Below are 19039 nucleotides of genomic sequence, written 5' to 3' on the forward strand. Positions count from 1 at the left end.
TTTGATGCTTTCTATGTCGTTCAATATTTTGCCCATAAAATCCTTTAATATTGCAACTCGAGGCTTGAATTTTTCCTTCAGTTCTTTCACCTTGAGTAACACCTACTGTGGTTGTTTTCTAACTCCATGTCTTTGCACATTTCATTATAATACTTTTCTTCATCTTCTTGAGTTGCCCTTTGAAATCTTCTCTTCAGTCTTCATTTCTTTCACTTGCTTCAGCTGCTCTATGTTCAAGAGCAACTTTCAGAGTACCTTCTGACCTCCATTTTGGCCTTTTCTTTCTTTCCTATCTTTTTAATTACCTTTTGTTTTTTTCATGTATGATGTCCTGGATGTTAACTTGTCTGTTCTTTGGTCATTAGCATTCAATGCAACAGTTAAGGAGCCCTGGTGACAATGGTTAAGCACTTGACTAATAAGCAAATAACTTGTGGGCTTGAACCCACAAGCATCTCCATGGGAGAAAAGACCCAGCAATCTGCTCCTGTAGAGATTACATTCTAAGAAACCCTGTGGGGCAGTTATACTCTGTCATATAGGGTTGGTATAAGTTGGAATAGACTGAATGGCATGCAACATCAACAACAACTGTAACTGTCAGAACAAGTAGACCAAAAATCAGTAAATATATAGAGTATCTGTACAACATTACTAATGAAATTTACTTAATTGATATTTATGGAAAATGATACCCAGTAACTGCAGAACTCACACTCTCTTCGATTATGCATGGAACATTCACCACTAAAGATCACAGGCTGAACCAGAAAACTGGTCTAAGTAAATGATAAAGATTAGAATCATAAGGAATATTTTTCTAACAGCCATGGAATTAAATTAGATATCAACAATAAAATATCTGAAAAGTCCCAAATATGTTAGTAATTAAATACACTTTAATAAATAACTCATAGGTTAAGTTATTAGGCTAAAGAAGAAAATATTACTAAGCGAATGATAACAACAAAAAAGTATGAAAATTAGTGACTTGTAGCAAAAACAGTGTTTATATGGAAAGGTATATCATTTAATATTTAGAGGAGAAAAGAAGTAAATCCCAAGTCAAAAATATAGACTTTCATTTTAAAAATCTAGAAAAGAAGATAAAAATAAACCCAAAGTTAGTTGAAGAAATTAAGAGCAGAAATCAATAAAATAGAAAACATATAAGCAGTACCAAAAAATTAAGAAAAAAATTATTCTATGAGAATTTTAGATTGATAAACACCCATCAGACTGATCAAGAAAGGAAAAAAGAGACAGACAGAAAGAAAGAGGTAGAAAAGAAATTGTTCATCTCTGTAATGTTACAGCAGCTATTTAAAAACATAGAACATTAAAAAGACAAAAAGAAAAATTTTAAACAATTTCATACCGATAAATTAATTAACATGAATGAAATGAACAAATTCCTTAAAGACACAAATTACTAAAGCAGGCATAAGAAAATGTAGAACATCTCAATAGCCCCATATCCACTTAAGAAATTGAATTCACAATCTAAAACTTTCCGCAAAGAAAACTCTAGGCCACGATAATTTCACTTGTGAGTTCTAACAATTTCCTATTTAAGGAAGAAACAGCACTAATGTTACTCAAACTCTTTCAGAAAATGAAGATAGAAAACTTCCCAACTCATTTTATGAAAGCAGCATAATTTTAAAATTAAAACCTGTCAAAGGCATTACAAGAAAAGCAAATTACAGAGAAATTATCCCTCCTAAAAAAAAAAAAAAGCACAGATAAAAAAGAAAAAAACAATAATATTTTAACAAATCTAATCCACCAAGGGATAAAAAAGATGGTTTAATATTACCAATTTGATTCAATATCAGGAATGCAAGATAAGTGTGATGTATTTTATCACATTGACAGAATGTGGAGAATAACCATAAGATCGTTGTAATAGATGCAGGAAACATTTGACAAATTTCAACATCCATTCATGATGAACATTATCAGAGAAGAAAGAAAATAAGAGAAATTGCTCAACTGGAAAAAGGATAACTGTGAATATCTTTTATAATCATAGCTAAGTATGTACAACTAACTGTCTTAGTCATCCAGTGCTGCTATAAAGAAATATCACAAGTGGATAGTTTTAAAAAAGAGAAGTTTATTCTCTCACAGTCTAGTACACTAGAAGTCAGAATTCAGGGCACTTGCTCCAGGGGAAGGCTTTCTCTCTCCGTGGGCTCTGGAGGAAGTTCCTTGTGATACATCAGTCTTTCCTTGGTCTGGGAGCATCTCAGCACCTCAGATCCAAAGAATGCACTCTGCTCCTGGAACTGCTTTCTTGGTGATATGAGGTCCCCACTCTCTGCTTGCTTCCCTTTTATTTTATCTCTTGTGAGGTAAAACCTAGTACAGGCCACACCCCAGGGAAACTCCCTTTACTTTGGATCACGGTTGTGACCTGAGCAAGGGTGTTATACCCCACCCTAACCTTAATCATAGGCAGAGATTTCAATTTATAACACATAGGAAAATCACAAAATGGAAGACAACCACACAATACTGGAAATCAAGGCCTAACCAAGTTGACACATATTTTGGGGGGACACAATTAAATCCGTAACACTAACTTTATACTACCTGACGATGTATTAAATATGTTCCTTGTAAAATGAGGAACAAGGCATAGTTTACTATCAGGCTAAGCCAGGGCGCTTAGGAAAGAAAAAAATAAAACTCTTAAATAGTGGAAAAAAGTAGACACTGTCTTAATTTTTCAGAGAACCCAAACGGTAAGTAATAATTAGGGAATCTATTAAAAAAAATACTAGAAATGAGTAAGGTTTCAGGATACAAGGCCCATATTCAAAACTCAATTATATATCTGTCTTAGTCTTCTACTGCTGCTATAACAGAAACATCACAAGTGAATGGCTTAAAAAAAGAGAAATTTATTCTCTCAGTCTAATAGGCTACAAGTCCAAATTCAGGGTGCCGGATTCAGGGGAATGCTTTCTTTCTCTATTTACTCTGGGGGAAAGTCCTTGTCATCAATCTTCCCTTGGTCTAGGAGCTTCTCAGTGCAGGAACCCCAAGTCCAAGGGACGTGCTATCCTCCTGGTTCTGGTTTCTTGGTTGTTTGAGGTCCCCATGTCTCTCTGCTCACTTCTGTCTTTTATATCTAAAAAGAGATTGGCTTCTGCTTTCTTGGTGGTATGAGGTCCCTATGTCTGTCTGCTCACTTCTCCCTTTCATATCTCGAAAGAGATTGGCTTATCCCTTGTAGATTGAGTCCTGTCTCATTAACAAGCTGCCATTAATCCCATCTCATTAGAATCATAGAGATAAGGTTTACAACACATAGGAAAATCATGTCAGATGAAAAAATGGTGGACAATCACATAATACTGGGAATCATGGCCTAGGCAAATTGATAGCATATTTTTGAGGAACACAATTCAATCCATGACAATATCCTAGCAACAAATAGATATTGGATAAATAATGAAATATAAGGGTTCTCATGACTTTAGAATCACCTATTCTGATTCATTCCCAAGACCCAGTGCACTCTTTACTTGGGAGCTAATAAATTCCCTTGTTTCTTAGCTAGTTAAAGGGACTTTTGTTACATGTAAGAAAGAGGGAAACAGAGGGAAAGAGAGACAGAGACCTTACTAATATAACCCAAAAAACCCTTTGCCATCAAATCCATTAGGACTCATAGCGATCCTGTAAGACAGAGTAGAACTGCCTCACAGCTTCTAAGGAGCGCCTGGCAGATTGAAACTGCTGATCTTTTGCTTAGCAGCTGTAGCATTTGACCACTATGCCACCAGAGTTTCCCTTTTTAATATAGTTATTTTATATTCAGCTTAGTGTATATTTATATACCCATAAAACAAACTCATTGCTTTGGAGTCAATTCCAACTCATAGTGACCCTATAGGACAGAGTAGAACTTCCCCATAGAGTTTCCAAGTTGCAGCTAGTGGATTCGAACTGCTGACCTTTCGGTTAGCAGCCTTAGCACTTAACCACTACACCACCAGGGTTTCCATACTTATATTCATATAATATTTTATTTCAGACAGACCAATGGAATACTGTGTCATTTAAAATCAGAAAGGGTGTGAGTCAGGACTGTATCCTTTCATGATAATTATTCAATCTGTATGCTGAGCAAATAATCCAAGAAACTGGACTATATGAAGAAGAGTGGGGCTTCAAGAATGGAGAAAGGTTCATTAACAGTATGTGATATACAGATGACACAAATTTGCTTGCTGAAAGTGAAGCACTTACTGATGAAGATCAAAGACCACAGGGGGCGGGGCCAAGATGGCGGAATAAGTAGACGCTACCTCGGATCCCTCTTGCAACAAAGACTCGGAAAAACAAGTGAATCGATCACATACATAACAATCTACGAACCCTGAACAACAAACACAGATTTAGAGATGGAGAACAAACAAATACGGGGAAGCAGCAATTGTTTTCAGAGCCTGGAGCCAGGGTACCAGTCAGGTAACCTTCAGCACCCAATTTGGGGCAGAGCCCAGGGGAGCAGAGGGCACAAACAAGGGGCCCAGCCCTAGCCCCCGAACTCACTCCGGGAGGGGGCCCAGCTGGTTCGCGTGGGCGGCGTGGCGACGCAGCCGGTGGGAGAAGTCCCCGGGAGGCAGTGACTGGTCTTGGAGCGGGGAGAGCAGCGTCCCAGCCGGGGAACCGTCCCGCCGGGATTTTGACTGGGCACAGGCACGGCATAAGCACAGAGACCTGCTCCACCTCCCTGAACTAACCCTGGGAGGGGGCCCAGCCGGTTCTCGGGGGCGGCACGGAGACACGGCTGGCGGGAAGAGAAGTCCCTGGGAGGCAGCGACTGATTTTGGAGTCGAGAGTGCACCGTCCCAGCAGGGGAACCTTAACGTTGGTTGTGGGGCTGGCAGCGGAGGATCTGACTGTGACTCCAGCGGGCCAGACCCCCCGGGGGCAATCTCCACACAGGCAGCACACATAGACGACGCGCCCTGTGGGAATCTCGGATATAATAGTCATTCCAAGCAAGACAAGCAACTCTGGCTATATTCTGAGGTGCTACTCTCTGATCCCTCCCCCACCCTCCCCAGGCGGCTTCATTAACATCTGAATAGCCTGAGCCAGAGGGAGAACTCTGATAGGGATCTGACTGCATTTTTTTTTTAGCGGACTTTCTGGAAAAACTAGTTTCCTAGTGATGGCTCGGAGACAGCAGTCCATATCAAACCACATAAAGAATCAGACCATGACAGCTTCTCCAACCCCCCAAACAAAAGAATCAAAATCTTTCCCAAATGAAGATACAATCCTGGAATTATCAGATACAGAATATAAAAAACTAATTTACACAATGCTTCAAGACATCACAAATGAAATAAGGCAAAATGCAGAAAAAGCCAAGGAACACACTGATAAAACTGTTGAAGAACTCAAAAAGATTATTCAAGAACATAGTGGAAAAGTTGCAAGAATCCATAGAGAGACAGCATGCTGAAATCCAAAAGATTAACAATAAAATTACAGAATTAGACAACACAATAGGAAGTCAGAGGAGCAGACTCGAGCAATTAGAATGCAGACTGGGACATCTGGAGGACCAGGGAATCAACACCAACATAGCTGAAAAAAAAATCAGATAAAAGAATTTAAAAAAATGAAGAAACCCTAAGAATCATGTGGGACTCTATCAAGGAGCATAACTTGCGAGTGATTGGAGTCCCAGAACAGGGAGGGGAAACAGAAAACACAGAGAAAATAGTTGAAGAACTCCTGACACAAAACTTCCCTGACATCATGAAAGACGAAAGGATATCTATCCAAGATGCTCATCGAACCCCATTTAAGATTGATCCAAAAAGAAAAACACCAAGACATATTATCATCAAACTCGCCAAAACCAAAGATAAACAGAAAATTTTAAAAGCAGCCAGGGAGAAAAGAAAGGTTTCCTTCAAGGGAGAATCAATAAGAATAAGTTCAGACTACTCAGCAGAAACCATGCAGGCAAGAAGGGAATGGGACGACATATACAGAAAAGTGAAGGAGAAAAACTGCCAGCCAAGGATCATATATCCAGCAAAACTCTCTCTGAAATATGAAGGCGAACTTAAGATATTTACAGATAAACACAAGTTTAGAGAATTTGCAAAAACCAAACCAAAGCTACAAGAAATACTAAAGGAAATTGGTCAGAAAACCAATAATATCAGATACCAGCACAACACAAGGTCACAAAACAGAACGTACTGATATCAACTCAAATAGGGAAATCACAAAAACAAACAAATTAAGATTAATTAAAAAAAAAAAAGAATACACATAACAGGGAATCATGGAAGTCAGTAGGTAAAAGATCACAATAATCAAAAAGAGGGACTAAATACAGGAGGCATCGAACTGCCATATGGAGAGTGATACCAGGCAATATAGAACGATACAAGTTAGGTTTTTACTTAGAAAAATAGGGGTAAATAATAAGGTAACCACAAAAAGGTATAACAACTCCATAACTCAAGATAAAAGCCAAGAAAAAGGTAACGACTCAACTAACATAAAGTCAAACACTATGAAAATGAGGATCTCACAATTTACTAAGAAAAACGTCTCAGCACAAAAAAGTATGTGGAAAAATGACATTGCCAACAACACACATGAAAAGGCATCAAAATGACAGCACTAAAAACTTATTTATCTGTAATTACACTGAATGTAAATGGACTAAATGCACCAATAAAGAGACAGAGAGTCACGGACTGGATAAAGAAACACGATCCATCAATATGCTGCCTACAAGAGACACACCTTAGACTTAGAGACACAAACAAACTAAAATTCAAAGGATGGAAAAAAATATATCAAGCAAACAATAAGCAAAAAAGAAGAGGAGTAGCAATATTAATTTCTGACAAAATAGACTTTAGACTTAAATCCACCACAAAGGATAAAGAAGGACACTATATAATGATAAAAGGGACAATTGATCAGGAAGACATAACCATATTAAATGTTTATGCACCCAATGACAGGCTCCAAGATACATAAATCAAATTTTAACAGGACTGAAAAGTGAGATAGACACCTCCACAATTATAGTAGGAGACTTCAACACACCACTTTCGGAGAAGGACAGGACATCCAGTAAGAAGCTCAATAGAGACACGGAAGACCTACTTACAACAATCAACCAACTTGACCTCATTGACTTATACAGAACTCTCCACCCAACTGCTGCAAAGTATACTTTTTTTTCTAGCGCACATGGAACATTCTCTAGAATAGACCACATATTAGGTCAGAAAACCTTTGCAGAGTCCAAAACATCGAAATATTACAAAGCATCTTCTCAGACCACAAGGCAATAAAACTAGAGACCAATAACAGAAAAACTAGGGAAAAGAAATCAAATACTTGGAAACTGAACAATACCCTCCTGAAAAAAGACTGGGTTATAGAAGGCATCAAGGAGGGAATAAGGAAATTCATAGAATGCAATGAGAATGAAAATACTTCCTATCAAAACCTCTGGGACACAGCAAAAGCAGTGCTCAGAGGCCAATTTATATCGATAAATGCACACATGCAAAAAGAAGAAAGAGCCAAAAGCAGAGAACTGTCCCTACAACTTGAACAAATAGAAAGTGAGCAACAAAAGAATCCATCAGGCACCAGAAGAAAACAAATAGTAAAAATTAGAGCTGAACTAAATGAATTAGAGAACAGAAAAACAATTGAAAGAATTAACAAAGCCAAAAGCTGGTTCTTTGAAAAAATTAACAAAATTGATAAACCATTGGCTAGACTGACTAAAGAAATACAGAAAAGGAAACAAATAACCCAAATAAGAAACGAGAAGGACCACATCACAACAGAACCAAATGAAATTAAAAGAATCATTTCAGATTACTATGAAAAATTGTACTCTAACAAATTTGCAAACCTAGAAGAAATGGATGAATTCCTGGAAAAACACTACCTACCTAAACTAACTCATTCAGAAGTAGAACAACTAAATAGACCCATAACAAAAAAAGAGATTGAAACGGTAATCAAAAAACTTCCAGCAAAAAAAAAGCCCTGGCCCGGATGGCTTCACTGCAGAGTTCCACCAAACTTTCAGAGAAGAGTTAACACCACTACTACTGAAGGTATTTCAAAGAATAGAAAATGACGGAATACTACCCAACTCATTCTATGAAGCCACCATCTCCCTGATACTAAAACCAGGTAAAGACATTACAAAAAAAGAAAATTATAGACCTATATCCCTCATGAACATAGATGTAAAAATCCTCAACAAAATTCTAGCCAATAGAATCCAACAACATATCAAAAAAATAATTCACCACGATCAAGTGGGATTTATACCAGGTATGCAAGGCTGGTTTAATATCAGAAAAACCCTTAATGTAATCCATCACATAAATAAAACAAAAGACAAAAACCACATGATCTTATCAATTGATGCAGAAAAGGCATTTGACAAAGTCCAACACCCATTTATGATAAAAACTCTTACCAAAATAGGAATTGAAGGAAAATTCCTCAACATAATAAAGGGCATCTATGCAAAGCCAACAGCCAATATCACTCTAAATGGAGAGAACCTGAAAGCATTTCCCTTGAGAACGGGAACCAGACAAGGATGCCCTTTATCACTGCTCTTGTTCAACATCGTGCTTGAAGTCCTAGCCAGGGCAATTAGGCTAGACAAAGAAATAAAAGGTATCCGGATTGGCAAGGAGGAAGTAAAGTTATCACTATTTGCAGATGACATGATCTTATACACAGAAAACCCTAAGGAATCCTCCAGAAAACTACTGAAACTAATAGAAGAGTTTGGCAGAGTCTCAGGTTATAAAATAAACATACAAAAATCACTTGGATTCCTCTACATCAACAAAAAGAACACCCAAGAGGAAATCACCAAATCAATACCATTCACAGTAGCCCCCAAGAAGATGAAATACTTAGGAATAAATCTTACCAAAGATGTAAAAGACCTATACAAAGAAAACTACAAAGCTCTACTACAAGAAATTCAAAAGGACATACTTAAGTGGAAAAACATACCTTGCTCATGGATAGGAAGACTTAACATAGTAAAAATGTCTATTCTACCAAAAACCATCTATACATATAACGCACTTCTGATCCAAATTCCAATGTCATATTTTAAGGTGATAGAGAAACAAATTACCAGTTTCATATGGAAGGGAAAGAAGCCCCGGATAAGCAAAGCATTACGGAAAAAGAGGAAGAAAGTGGGAGGCCTCACTCTATCTGATTTCAGAACCTATTATACAGCCACAGTAGCCAGAACAGCCTGGTACTGGTACAACAACAGGCACATAGACCAATGGAACAGAATTGAGAACCCAGATATAAATCCATCCACGTATGAGCAGCTGATATTTGACAAAGGTCCAGTGTCAGTTAATTGGGGAAAAGATAGTCTTTTTAACAAATGGTGCTGGCATAACTGGATATCCATTTGCAAAAGAATGAAACGGGACCCATACCTCACACCATGCACAAAAACAAACTCCAAGTGGATCAAAGACCTAAACATAAAGACTTAAACGATAAAGATCATGGAAGAAAAAATAGGGACAACCCTAGGAGCCCTAATACAGGGCATAAACAGAATAAAAAACATTACCAAAAATGATGAAGAGAAACCAGATAACTGGGAGCTCCGAAAAATCAAACACCTATGCTCATCTAAAGACTTCACCAAATGAGTAAAAAGACCACCTACAGACTGGGAAAGAATTTTCAGCTATGACATCTCCGACCAGCGCCTGATCTCTAAAATCTACATGATTCTGTCAAAATTCAACCACAAAAAGACAAACAACCCAATCAAGAAGTGGGCAAAGGATATGAACACACATTTCACTAAAGAAGATATTCAGGCAGCCAACAGATACATGAGAAAATGCTCTCGATCATTAACCATTAGAGAAATGCAGGTTAAAACTACGATGAGATTCCATCTCACACCAGCAAGGCTGGCATTAATCCAAAAAACACAAAATAATAAATGTTGGAGAGGCTGCGGAGAGATTGGAACTCTTATACACTGCTGGTGGGAATGTAAAATGGTACAACCACTTTGGAAATCTATCTGGCGTTATCTTAAACAGTTAGAAATAGAACTACCATACAACCGAGAAATCCCACTCCTAGGAATATACCCTAGAGATACAAGAGCCTTCACACAAACAGATATATGCACACCCATGTTTATTGCAGCTCTGTTCACAATAGCAAAAAGCAGGAAACAACCAAGGTGTCCATCAACGGATGAATGGGTAAATAAATTGTGGTATATTCACACAATGGAATACTACGCATCGATAAAGAACAGTGACGCATCTGTGAAACATTTCATAACATGGAGGAACCTGAAAGGCATTATGCTGAGCGAAATTAGTCAGAGGCAAAAGGACAAATATTGTATAAGACCACTATTATAAGATCTTGAGAAATAGTAAAAACTGAGAAGAACACATACTTTTGTGGTTACGAGGAGGGGAGGGAGGGAGGGTGGGAGAGGGTTGTTTATTGATTAATCAGTAGATAAGAACTGCTTTAGGTGAAGGGAAAGACAACACTCAATACATGGAAGGTCAGCTCAATTGGACTGGACCAAAAGCAAAGAACTTTCCGGGATAAAATGAATGCTTCAAAGGTCAGTGGAGCAAGGGCGGGGGTCTGGGGACCATGGTTTGAGGGGACTTCTAAGTCAATTGGCAAAATAATTCTATTATGAAAACATTCTGCATCCCACTTTGAAATGTGGCATCTGGGGTCTTAAATGCTAACAAGCGGCCATCTAAGATGCATCAATTGGTCTCAACCCACCTGGAGCAAAGGAAAATGAAGAACACCAAGGTCACACGACAACTAAGAGCCCAAGAGACAGAAAGGGCCACATGAACCAGAGACCTACATCATCCTGAGACCAGAAGAACTTGTTGGTGCCCGGCCATAATCAATGACTGCCCTGACAGGGAGCACAACAGAGAACTCCTGAGGGAGCAGGAGATCAGTGGGATGCAGACCCCAAATTCTCATAAAAAAACCATACTTAATGGTCTGACTGAGACTAGAGGAATCCTGGCAGCCATGGTCCCCAGACCTTCTGTTGGCACAGGACAGGAACCATCCCCGAAGACAACTCATGAGACATGAAAGGGACTGGTCAGCAGGTGGGAGAGAGATGCTGATGAAGAGTGAGCTAATTATATGAGGTGGACACTTGATATTGTGTTGGCAACTCTTGTCTGGAGGGGGGATGGGAGGATAGAGAGAGAGGGAAGCTGGCAAAATTGTCATGAAAGGAGAGACTGAAAGGGTTGACTCAATAGGGGGAGAGCAAGTGGGAGTACGGAGTAAGATGTATGTAAACTTATATGTGACAGACTGGATTTGTAAACGTTCACTTGAAGCTTAATAAAAGTTAATAAAAAAAAAAGATCAAAGACCACAGCCTTCAGTATGGATTACACCTCATCGAAAAGGAAATAAAAATCCTCACAACTGGACCAATAAGCAATATCATGATAAATGGAGAAAATATTGAAGTTGTTAAGGATTTCATTTTCCTTGGATCTACCGTCAATGCCCATGGACGCAGCAGACAAGAGATCAAAGCTCTTTGCATTTGGCCAATCTGCTGCAAAAGACCTCTTTAAAGTGCTAAAAAGCAAAGATGTCACTCTGAGGACTAAAACACTCCTAACCCAAGCTGTGGTATTTTCAATCTCCTGATATGCATGTGAAAGCTGGACTATGAATAAGGAAGACCAAAGCAGAATTAATGCCTTTGAATTGTGATGTTGGCAAAGAATATTGAATATATACCATGGACTTCCAAAAGAGAACAAATCTCTCTCCGAAGAAGTACAACCAGATTGCTCCTTAGAAGCACGGACGGTGAGATGACCTCTCACATACTTTGTACATGTTATCAGGGGGACTAGTCCCTGGAGAAGGACATCATGCTTGGTAAAGTAGAAGGTCAGAGAAAAAGAGGAAGATTCTCAATGAGATGGATTGACACAGTGGCTGCAACAACGGGCTCAAGTATAGCAATAATTGTGAGGATGCTGCAGGACCAGACTGTGTTTCATTCTATTGTACGAAGGGTGACTATGAGTATTAACTGACTTGATAGCACCTAACAATGACAACAGTATTTTATACCTTATGAGTCAGGAATGATTCCAAGGCAAAAAGTTTTTTGTTTTTTGTTTTTGTTTTTAATTCTCTACTGATGGAATGACAGACTTTGTCCTCCAATAAAGGAAGAAAATAGCATTTGGGTAAGAAGAAGACATTTATGAGCTCTGGTGGTGCAGTGGTTAAAGTGCTCCACTGTTAACTGAAAGTTTGTTGGGTCGAACCTACCAACCACTCTGGGGTAGAAAGATATTGCATTCTGCTTCTGTAAAAATTACAGCCTTGGAAACCCTATAGGGCATCTCTATTCTCTCCTATGGGGTCACCATGAATCAGAATTGACTCACTGGCAATGGATAAGAAGACATTAGGTGTTTTGCAGAGCAGAAAACCCTGTATTTGCCCTTTAAATCACCATGATTTTGTCATCCTAACAAGTTCCAAGGTAATGGTGATGCTCCCGGTTCATGGACCATACATTGAGGAGCAAGAGCCTAGAGTTATGACAGTATCTCATTTTTTCCCCAGACCTGAGTCTTTCACCTGAGATAGCTGAGACATATCCATGGAAAATACCAAAACTCATTCTTAAGTTGTAGAGATATTTGAGCTAATCTTTTCAAGTTATGGTTTATTGGATAGTGGAGGCATTGCTATCTTAGTGACCATATTTCACCTAAGTACATTCTCTGAGGCTTGCTTTACATCTTCGTTCTGAAGACTATGGGTCAATGGGTTAAGCACTGTACTTACAAGGGTATAAAAGACAGCTTTTATTTTGGATTCCTCAAGAGAGTCTTACCTGTTGGTGGTCTTACATACATGCAGAAGAGTGTCCCATAAAATAGGGTGACAGCCATCATATAGGAACCACAGGTGGAGAATGCCTCATGCCTTCCCTCTGCTGATTTGATGTGGAGGATGGCAGCAATAATGAAGGCATAGGACACCAGGATGATGGTGAGGGAGTTGGAGAGGTTGAAGCCAGCTGAGATAAGCATGGTGTGTTTCTTGACATAAGTATCAGAGCAAGACAGTTTAATGAGAGATGGATCGGCCCAGTAGAAGTGATTAATGACATTGGATTTACAGAAGGTCAAGGGAAGATCAGGATGGCCTGGAACTGACTATCTAAGAAGGCGTAGACATAAGGAATTATGGCCAAAGAGATGCAGGCTTTCCTGGACATACACTATAGCGCAGAAGGTTGCATATGGCCTCATAGCGGTCATAGGCCATTGCTGACAGCATATAAAACTCAGTGAGAAGAAGTGCGATGAAAAGGTAACACTGGGTAAAGCACCCAGCAAAGGAAATGGCCTTCTCTGACAAGAAATTAGTCAACATCTGTGGGGTTGCATTTGAGGTGTAGCACAAGTCCACAAAGGCTAAGTTAGTGAGGAAGAAGTATGTAGGGGTGTGAAGGTGAGAGTCCAGTCTGATTAACACTATCACACCCAGGTTGCCTATGATAAACAACCAGGTACAGCACAAAGAGGAGAGGCAAGTCGTTGTGGGTATCAAACTGATATTCTTAAAACAAGCACTTACTGATACTCACTGTGCTGTGTATTTGGAAATTGCAGATACAGAAGTGAACAAAACCTTAAAATCTTCCTGCCCTTCTCTATCTTATATTCAATAAAAAGTAAGTAAGTAAAGCAAGTAAGCAAGCAAGAAAGTAAGCAAGCAAGCAAGCAAGCAAAATGGTGCTTCAAATAACAGTATGTGGTTGGAGGAAAAATAAGGAACTGAAGTTTTGGGGAACCAACCAAAAAACTAAACCCACTGCCACTGATTTGATTCCAACTCATTGTGGCCCTACAGGACACAGTAGAACTGCCCTATTGGATTTCCAAGGCTGCAATCTTTTTTTTTTTTTTTTTAAATTGTGCTTTAGATGACGTTTTATGGAATAGTCTCATTAAACAGTTAGAACACGTATTGTTTTATGACATTGGTTAACAGCACCACAACATGTCAACACGCTCCTTTCTCAACCTTGGGTTCCCTATTACCAGTTTTCCTGTTCCCTCCTGCCTTCTATTCCTTGCTCCTGGGGTGGTGTGCCTCTTTAATTTTGTTTTGCTTTATGGGCCTGTCCAATCTTTGGTTGAAGGGTGAACCTCAGGAGTGACTCCATTACTGAGTTGAAAGAGTGTTTGGGGCCCATACTCTTGGGGTTTCTTTAGCCTCTGTCTGGCCCACAAGTCTGGTCTTTCTTTTTGAGTTAGAATTTTGTTCCACATTTTTCTCCAGCTCTGTCTGGAACCCTCTATTGTGATCCCTGTCAGAGCAGTCAGTGGTGGTAGCCAGGTACTGTCTAGTTGTCCTGGACTCAGTCTGGTGGAGGCCTTGGTAGATGAGGTCCATTAGTCCTTTGGAATAGTCTTTCCCTTGTATCTTTAGTTTTCTTCATTCTTCGTTGCTCCTGAAGAGGTGAGACCATTGGAGTATCATAAACGGTCACTCACAGGCTTTTAAGGCCCCAGATGCTACTCACCAAAGTAGAATGTAGAACATTTCCTTTATAAACTATGTTATGCCAGTTGAGCTAGCTGTTCCCTGAGATCATGGTTCCCACAGCTCTCAGCCCAGCAGTTTGGTCCTTTAGGAAGTTTGTGTGTGTCTATGGAGCTTCCATGACCTTGCAAGGCCAAAATCTTTATGGAAGCAGGCTGCCACATCTTTCTCCAGGGGAGTAGCTGGTGGGTTCCAACTACCGAACTTTCAGTTAGCAGCCGAATGCTTTAAGATCTGCATCACCAGGGCTCTGGACTACTGGAAAGGGTGTTGAAATTTTAAATAGGAACATCAGAAAAGACCTCACCAAAATGATGACTTCTTTTTTTAGCAACAAATCAAAGGAGGAAGAAAACAACCAATAAGCATATCTTGGGAAGGGTATTCTGGGAGAATAAAGAAAAGGTGCAAAAATACCATGTGCACTCATTTGTTGACAACTACTAGTGATGTGTGAGCATGTGTGTGTGCACGTGTGTGTGCTTGCATGCAGCATGCAGACTTCTATGTTCAGAGAAGAATTCCTTCAAGCAAACAAAATTTCTAGATGGGCCTGGAGCGTATGCCCACCTCTGTCAACAGCTAACTCTCTGGGTGAACTTGTGTAACATTTAGTTCAGTAACAGCCTTTGCCAAATAAATAAATCAAATTAGATTATGACAAGCTGCTCTTGCTCTAACACCCAGGAAGCTGAAGGAGTCAAAACTTTAGTATTTAGAAAGTCAGACTTTGTGAATCTAATTTTAATCCATGATTCTAATTCTGGCTCCACCAGTTATGAACCGTGTGATACTGGCGAGGTATTCAGCCTGCCTGGCCTCTGTTTCCTGAGCTGTAAAACGGGAAATTGGATTGAAATGAGAAGTAAAATAGCACTCTTAATTAAAGCTTTGCATAGAGTAAGCATATAATGAGTGTGGTTACAAATAAAGTTAACTTTTTTCATAGATGGCTCTCTCCACTTCCTCTACTTCTTTGCCCTCAGCCACTGAGGGAAAAGCACGTTCACTTGTAGAAACAAAACTCTATTCGTGTGCCCCACTGACTTGCAAGGTCAAAAAAAAAAAAAAAAACAACCTAATTTTTAAGGTGGGAAAATGTGTATAATTTGTGAGCCTTAGGGTAAGAACTTAGTACAATTTCTTCTTGGTTAAGTATAAAAATAGTAAAACACAAAGACTTATTTCTGATTCTGATCAGCACTGATTTCTCACCATGTCATGAAGGAAGTTTCCTGATGTTTCTCTAAGCTGCTAAATGAAGTTGTATTTATAGCAGGATGAGGGAGGTGGGGACCTGCCCACTAAAGCAATTCTTGGAAGAACTGAGGAGTAGCAGTGATGAGTATTACATCCTGAATTGCCCCCCTTGGGTTTAATTGGAACTCTCTGGGATCAGGAAGATAATCACGTACTTTAGTCACATTTCCTATCATTTCAAATTTCCCAGTGTTTATCTCAAGAGCTCTGTGACAGGCACACAAAGAGGTTTCATCTTGAAATTTTGACAATGATCTGATTTTTATGTTTTCCTTTTATATTAGAGCAAAATGATCTATTTTTCTAAAATCCAAGCTCTTAGTGGTATCCTTTCTGTGAGCACAGGCGTTTTGAGTGTTGTCAGCTGTAAGGAAGATTGTTAAACAGACGATGTCATTCAGCACACATCTTGCTGAGCACTTCCTATGTGTCAAGGGATTTCACAGACATAGTTTAATTGATTCCTTATAGTATCCCTTTGTGATAGGTACAGCCTTCAACTTCACTAGACAGGCTCTACGGAAGGAATGGTGGCCAACTAGCTAACCCAGGGCTCTGGGTAGTGCATATAGTTAACATACTTGGCTGCTAACCAAAAGTTGTAGATTCAACACTACTATAAGACAACTTGGAAAAAAGACCTAGTAACCTACTTCTGAAAAACCAGTCATTGAAAATCCTATTAGCACACTGCTATTAAGACACGCATGGGTTGCCATGTTGGAATCTACTCAAGGGCAATTGGTAGTTCACCGAGTGCCATTTAGCTGTTATGTGGCATGGCTATTTTCTGAATTGTAGGTGGCTATCATTCCTTAACCTATAATCATAGTTCTTCCTTCTTTCTCTCACCATTTTTAAATATTTCCTCAGCTTCCCTCCAATCACATGCTATATATAACCAATAAGTTGTGAGACTGGAATTCAAGCAGGCTGAACAATAGTCCTTTATATCAAGTTGTTGTTGAGAGTTTAGCAAAGAAATGTGACTTGTTGACACAATACTAAACATTCTCCGAGTATCGTGGTACTCATTTATTCAGTCATTGGTGTGTCAAACAAATGTTCAGGAAACATCTTCTATATGCCACTGTGTTGTCAATGTAAGAAGCATAAAAGAAAGTCAAAAGATGGTTTGTGTCCTTAAAGCGTTTCTGCCTCATTATGGGAAGGATGAGGCATCCATATTTTAAGTTTCACAATCAAGTTTTAGATTGTGAGGAATTCATGAAAATCACATTGCAAGGTGATAGAGACTATTTCGAGCTTTCACACAACCATAATGTAACATTTATAATAATGGTGAAATGGTTTGCCCTGGACTACTAAATTAACACCACAGAAGAGTGGCCTGGCAATCAGCTTCCATTAAGATTATGGCCAGGAAAACTGTATGGAGCAATTCTACTCTATACACACGGGGTGGTATGATTCAGAATCAGCTTCATGGGAACTGGTTTGGTTGTGGTTTATTAACTCAACAAATATTTTTTGAGAATCACATATATCCTAGGTTTCATGATAAATACTGACTTTAAAAATGGTGAGTAATGGACCTTGTCTTGGTGGAGCTGACCACCTGGTGGAAAATATGGTCAATGAATGCAGAACAGATGGTAACTTGAAAAGCAAGTAAAACCACAGGTAGAGAATATTTGTAGTGGTTTTTACCAAAATAAGTGGGTTGATACAAGACAAAATATAGCATTCAAATATATATATACTTTTTTTTTTTTCCTTTCTCATTCTCTAAGCCACCACTACTGAAACAATGCAGTTGGTCTTTGCCCTTCTGAGGAAATGACGAACATAGCCTCTGGAAGAAAAAATAGATATTTCTGTTCACTTTAAAGGAGACTTTGCTCAGAGACCCTTTAAGAAAACACTTTAACATTCATGCTTCCAGTGGAGATGTGGCTGGTGTATTATTAAGCTATTATAAGAGAGTTTTTAACTGATAACTGACAACTGACAAGCTGGATCTACAATTAAGAGCCCAGAAAGAGACCGATGCATGTATGAAAATTCAACGCATAACAGAGTTTGCATTACAAATTTAATGAGAAAAAAAAAGGTTATTCAATAAATGGAAAACTGGCTATGTTCATTAAGAAAATATAATTATTTGCTCTTTTGCACAATTTATACTTCCAGAAAGAATAAAGACCTAAAAGCAAAACTTATATCTCTATATATAATACAAATGATTTTTCTAGACAAGATATACAAAGCCCAGACATGAATAGATGTGACCTATATTAAAATGAACTTGTGCACCACAAAATGCATCATACACAAAAACTAAATACAAGTTAGAAATAGGCTGAATATATTCACACAGTATATAACATTAAAAAAATTGATACTTAGAATATATAAGGAGCAATTACAAATGGATAAAATAAAGCATAAAATAACCCAACTGAAAAGTGGGCAAAGAATATAGGAATACAACTGAAAGAAGAGAAATCTTGGATTATCATAAATACACTTAAAAAATACTTAACTTCACTTGTAATAAGGGATCCAAAAACTTACAAGAAAAAAATAAGAATCCATTTTGCACCCATTAGATTGGCAAACATTTTAAAAGTCTGACAATACATTGCTTTGGAAAGTATGTGGAGTAAAATGAACTCGCCCACTATTGATGAGAGTGCAAATTGGTAGAGAAATTTGTCAATAAATACAGTAAATTCAAAGTTGCCCATATTTTATGACCCAGAATTTACAGTCCTGGGTACATACATGACAGGAATTATTGCACTGGTACAGCAGCAGAATTACACAAGAATGTTTATTGCTGAATTTTTGTGTTAGTAAGGAACTGGAAAAATGCAATTATCCATTCTCTTAGTTATTTAGTGCTGTTATAAGAGAAATACCAGAAATTTATTTTCTCACAGAATTTAGGATGCTGGCTCTAGGGGAAGATTTTCTTTTTCTGTTGGCTCTGGAGGAAAGACCTTGTCTCTTCTGAACTTCTGCTCCCTTGTAATCTTCATGTGCCTTAGCATATCTCTTCCCCCATCTCTGTTCTGCTCACTTCTTCCATCTCTTTTATATTTCAAAA

The 19039-nt window shown here is 38.6% G+C and overlaps 1 pseudogene; it reads right to left on the minus strand.

The window, feature by feature from the left end:
• Nucleotides 1-16685, minus strand: part of LOC135232026 (olfactory receptor 5M5-like) — a 29229-nt pseudogene extending 12544 nt beyond the window's left edge.
• Nucleotides 16686-19039: the final 2354 nt, after the last annotated feature.

This window comes from Loxodonta africana, chromosome 7, assembly GCF_030014295.1.
Source record: "Loxodonta africana isolate mLoxAfr1 chromosome 7, mLoxAfr1.hap2, whole genome shotgun sequence".
NCBI lineage: Eukaryota > Metazoa > Chordata > Mammalia > Proboscidea > Elephantidae > Loxodonta > Loxodonta africana.